Below are 6,000 nucleotides of genomic sequence, written 5' to 3' on the forward strand. Positions count from 1 at the left end.
GTCCAGGAAATAGATTAATGCAGGTACCAGAGATTACGTTTTGTGGTAAACATCCCTGGCAGGCCACTTTGTCAGGAGGCGTTATCGCTCAAAGTCTGAGGTACCTGTTTGTTCTTCTGGGCCTTTCTATGGCATAGCACCAGTGGCACGTGATCTTGGCATTCTGCAGGCTACGATAACCATTTCCATCCTCTACAGTGCAGGTAACCGGACACCTATCAGAGCGCCGGGCACCCTCCAAGCTGCTTCTAGAACGATGCTGGCTTTGTCCGCAGCATCTTCAGGCAACAGCCAGCACGAGAGATGAGGAAGCACTTCTGTTTGCACAAAAACTAGCTCAGTCTGCTTTCTCATGAAGACAATTAAAATCCTGCTCACCACAGATCTAGAATCCCAGGCCGACATAGAAATACCAGCTGCTAGAAACTCCTGGCCTGTGCTTTTGAGGGTAAGTTGTATTATTTGGGGTTCCCTGGTCAGAGTTCAGTGGAAACTCATAAAAATCAAGGGCAATGGCTTCAGGGATAGTCACCTGCTCTTTAAGATCTGAACTCTGGTCTTGGACTATTCTGATGCACTGGGAGCCAACATATCTACACCTGCTTAGATGAGCCATTTCCCTTGGCTCCCTTCCTTACAGCACAGGATGCCCTACATTACTCTCTTGGCTTTTATCTATCCCCAGGGATGGACCAAACACAGAGAACCTTGAAGTTTCCATAAAACTTAGGTGGCAGAGAATGTTCAAAAAATTTTAAATCTTTCACCCATAACAGAAAATGCATGCTAAAATGCCTATTTTAGAAGAAAAGGATATGACAAGTATAAAATATTATAAATACATTACTCAAGCTCGATAATATGAAAAGTATGATACCCATGATAGAGGAGAGGAAATCTAGAAACAAATGGATAAAGAAATTATGTTAACCCCCCGAGTACAGGGTAGATTTGTTTGGATAGATGATATTGAGACAACTATATAGAATCAGAACAGAAAAATAGATCCATCCAGGTCCCACCCATAAGTTAAAAGTAAGTTGTGCCCATAAATCAAAAATAGAGCTTCAAATGGGTAATTTACAGCCTGGAATTTCAGGAGAATTGGTTTATTAGGTGGAGGAAAGTTTTTCCAAAGACCACTGAAGCCAGAAATTATGAAGGAAAAAAAAAATAACTACTTTAACTTAAAAAAAACACCGCCAAAATCTTTTTAAGAAAAACTTGTTGACAAAATATGTCAGACAAAATTTCATATCCTCACTGTAAAAACAGTCCATGTTTGGGGAACGAGAAAGACTACACCAATGGAAACAAGGCAACCAAGGCAAAAGACATTAACAAGTACATTAAAAAAGTAAGAACTATAAATGGCGGGGTGCCTGGGTGGCTCAGTCAACCAAGCGTCAGACTCTTGATTTTGGCTCAGGTCATGATCTCACGGTTTGTGGGATTGAGCCCCACGTCAGGCTCTGTGCTGACAGTATGGAGCCTGCTTGGGATTCTCTCTCTCCCTCTCTCTCTGCCCCTCTCCTGCTCACACACTCTCTCTCCCTCTCAAAATAAGTAAACACTAAGAAGAAAAGAAACATAAGTGGCCAATGGGCAAAGAAATATTGACACTTCAGGAGTATTAGAGAAATGTGGTATTTCATTTTCCACCTACGGATCAGTACTGGTAAGAAAAGACCTATAGCTTTGTTTTCTGTAAGTAGGATTTGACAAAGCTAAGCCCCTCTCCAGAGGGCCCTCGGCAAGATGTTTCCAGAGTTTTCCAAGTGGCCAAGGTTCAAACTCAGCAATTTTCCTTTTAGGATTTTGTCAAGCAAGTAATTATGCCAGTGAGCAGATATGTTTATATAAAGAAATTGAAAGTGTGGCAACTTATGACAGAGAAGAATTAGAAACAACTTCATGCCAATTGAGAGAAAATTTAATAAATTGTGCTACATGAATAAACTAAATATATGTGTTAAAAAGACAGTGGACGTCTATATTATCATGGAAAGATATACATGCAAGTATTGGTACCTGTAAAAAGCAGATTTTACAGAAGGGCGCCTGGGTGGCTCCGTCGTTTAAGCGTCTGACACTTGATTTCAGTTCAGGTCATGGTCTTGCGGCCCATGGTCTGAGCCCCACGTTGGGCTTTGTGCTGACAGCTTGGAGCCTGCTTGTATTCTCTCTCTCTCTCTCTCTCTCTCTCTCTCTCTGCCTCTCCCCCGCTCACGCTCTCTCTGTCATAAATAGTAATACATAATTTTAAAAGCATATTTTACAATAGTACATATTTAATTATCTCATTTTCATTTTAAATGGCTATGCGGAATAATGTGGGGAGATGTAAAACACATTAGTAGTAATTCTGTATTTTTATACTGTTGTAGTGACATGTGTTTCTTGAAAACTGGAAAATTTGAAAAGTTGTAAGACCCTATCCCTAAAACTCTCCAAAACCCTTTAAAACAGAAACTGCGAGAATTTTTCCTTTATGATTTTAGTACCAGGAAGATATTTGTCCCTCCTGCAGAACTGGTGTCCGAGTAGGAGAATTATGTAAGCCACCTACCTCAACCTTTTCTAAAATCTGGTGGTTTGTCATATAGGTAGGTGTGAAATTACATAGTTACCCTAAATGGAAAATGCTAAAATGGAAAGTGCTTCCATTTTCCCATGTCTGCCAGGAAGCCCAAGGCCGAATTCAATCAGTAGATTAACTCAGAGATGCTGACAAACTCAAGTCAGGGTTCCACGTTCAAAACCGAGAGCCGAAGGAGCCTCCTGAGTCATTCTGGGACGTGCTGCCGTCTGAGAACCTGACTCCGTACCTGCTTTTTCCCCTCGCCACAGAGTTTCAGATTTTCCTGTTTCGATTATAAGATCCCCCTGATATTAGGAGATGCCTAACCCTTGGGGTAAATCGATAGGTCACAGATCACATTAGACATGCTTAACGTGTTTCTCGTTAGTGTTTCCCCGCACCAGAGGGAGCACTGACCCATGGAAGGAAAACCCACGCCTGGGCAGTGCAGTGAAAACTACCCCACTGTCTTCGTGGTCCATCACCCTCCTGCCCTGATGCTGCTGGGAGGAGGTTGTCACCAGGAGAGGTGCCAATTACCTGGTGGAGGCCTAAACTGACCACCCAGGATTATGCTGTAATAAATGAAATTTTTCTTTTTAAAAATATTTTTAAGTTTATTTATTTATTTTGAGAGAGACAGAGACAGTGCAAGTGGGGGGGGGGGCAGAGAGAGAGAGGGAGAGAGAGAATCCCAGGTAGGCTCCGCGATGTCAGCCCAGAGGAGCCTGATGTGGGGCTGGAAGCCACAAAACCATGAGATCATGACCTGAGCTGAGACCAAGAGCTGAATGCGTAACCGACTGAGCCACCCAGGCACCCCTAAATGAAAGTTTTCTAAATGAGCTCTACTTGTTCCCTTTAGTCTAGGCCAGACTGAATTATTCTCATCTCTGGGAATCACAGAGTTCTGCATTATAATCAATATACTGCTAAAGCAGAAACCTGCCAAATAGTTACAATTAACTGGGGTGACTGGGTGGCTCAGTAGGTTAAGCGTCGGTCTTGGGCTCAGGTTATGATCTCTCAGGCCATGGGGTCTGGCCCCGTGTCGGGCTCGGATATCAGAGCTTGGAGCCTGCTTTGGATTCTGTGTCTCCCTCTCTCTCTGCCCCTCCCCCACTCACACTCTGTCTCTCTCTCAAAATACACATATTAAAAAAGTAAATAAATAAATAGTTACAATTAACTAAGGGACCAGTGTGTTTCTCTGCAAAACGTATTTTCAGGATCAATTTTCAATTTTAATTTTAATTAATTTGTTTTTTAAAGTTAATTTATTTATTTTGAGAGAGTGTGTGGGGAAGGGCAGGGAGAGAGAGAGAGAGAAAGAGAGAGAATCCCAAGCAGGGTCCTCGCTGCCAGCGCAGAGCTCGACCTGTGGCTTGAACTCACAAACCGTGAGATCATGACCTGAGCTTAACCAACTGAGCCACCCAGGCGCCCCAGCATCAATTTTCTAAACATCTGCTTCGAAGGCGGTGTTTTCTCATTTCCAGTCTCAGCAAAGAGGGATTTCAGAATCAGCCTGAATGGGCTCCAAGTCTCGGCTCCCACACTCTCCAGGTGACCCCTCCCTGCCCCGAGACACAGCTTCTGAGAAGAAAAGGACAGCAGCCCGACAGACCCATTTTCCTGACTTTGTGTTCACGGCAAATCCTTGTACTTTCTATCTAGATGCTCTACTGCGGTCTTCTCGAAGCACTTGTATGTTTTCCTTCTGGCTGGTTTTGAACGCGCTCACAAGTGCCCTCTGCAGAGCACCTCCCATCTTTCAAAGCTGGTTCCTCACACTCTAGTGAAAACCACCACTGAAAGGTTGTGCCGCCCTGTTCACGGGACCCGCTGGTCATGATGAACAGGAAGAGGCTGCTTTCCTGTGCCGCCCACCCAGAGTGGGTCTCCGGGGCAAACCCCACGGCTTCTACTTTGTCAACCGTAAATGAAAACAGCTTTACCGCCTCGCTTTCACACTTTGGACATAAAAGCCATAAAGTGTCAGTAGAAATCTATGTTTCCAGTGTTGGCAGACTGTTTTCATGTGTCTTTTGTGGGCAGCGCCACAAGATACAACATAGAGGAGGCTCGTCAATGTGCTGGGGGGTTCAGAGGGGGCTGGTGCGGGGTCCCCGGGGTCGTAAGGTCCTTGGCAGGAAGTGTCCAGGGGGTCTGCAGGGAAGATTGATGTTGGGAGGGGGGGTGATCCAGGTCTAGGCAGGCCCCCAGGCAGGGTTGGGAGCTTCCGGGCAGGTCAAAGCAGGGCCAGGGAAAACCCAGTCAGACGAACTGGAAAGAGGAGGTCCTGGAACCGTGTGGCATAATTTCTGCAGATCAGAGAGTCCAAACCCAAACTGGCATGTTGGGTAAACACCTCCAGCATTTAATGGTTTAGGGCCACTTGAATATACTCAATTACTTAAGATGACAAAGGCAGCAAAGTCTTCCCCGAGAGGGTGACTAAGTCACTGTGCTTCGAGCCAGGGGTCTTGTGGGTCCTTCCTGAGATGGCTATGAGGCCACTGTGAGCCATGGCAGATGCCGCATTCAGACATTGGAGCAAGACTAAGAGGGCAGGATCCACAACTGCTTTAGACGCCAGAGGGGGAGGATGCAGACTGGTTTCTAAGGGAACAACGGTCCTTCTGTCCTCTCTGCTCTCCATTATTCTGGGTGGTGTGGCCTCCACTTGGGCTCAGCTCTAGGGGCTTCCATCCACTTTACACTGGACTCTGCCCACAACGTGGACCTGGTGGGAGAAAATGCTGGCACTCAACGACTTGGGAGGAGGTTCACGGTTCTAAACATCGACCATGTTTCGAGGGCAGATTTGGACCTATGAGGTACTAACCGCCATGACCAACACCAATGCAAATGGAGGGGCATTCAGCCTCAAAGCCAGTGACATGCTCAAGCTAGCATGCCCCGTGGCAATACAGCTGCCTGGCACTCTGACAGATGGCTTTCGGCTCTCACCTTTATTGTCATCTAGATACACACTAAATGTATAATCCTTTAAAAACTCAAGTAAATTACCTAAAATAATCTAGAATTTAAAGGTATTTAAAGTGCTACAGCAAATCAGAATCTGAATCCTTGTCTGAAAATATTGGTATCTATCTATCTATCTATCTATCTATCTACCTACCTATCTATCCATGCATCCGTCCATTTATTCATCCATCCATCCATCCATCCACCCACCCACCCATCTGTCTGTTTATCTGTCCATCCATCCATCCATCCATCCATCCATCCATCCATCCATCCATAAGTGCATCTGTCTATCATATCTATCTATCTATCTATCTATCTATCTATCTATCTACTAGCTATCTAATCTCTCACCTACCCATCCATCCATCCATAAGTGCATCTATCATCTATCTATCTATGTATCTATGTATCTATCTATCTATCTA

This window comes from Herpailurus yagouaroundi, unplaced genomic scaffold, assembly GCF_014898765.1.
Source record: "Herpailurus yagouaroundi ecotype Mexico unplaced genomic scaffold, PumYag 214, whole genome shotgun sequence".
NCBI classification, from domain to species: domain Eukaryota; kingdom Metazoa; phylum Chordata; class Mammalia; order Carnivora; family Felidae; genus Herpailurus; species Herpailurus yagouaroundi.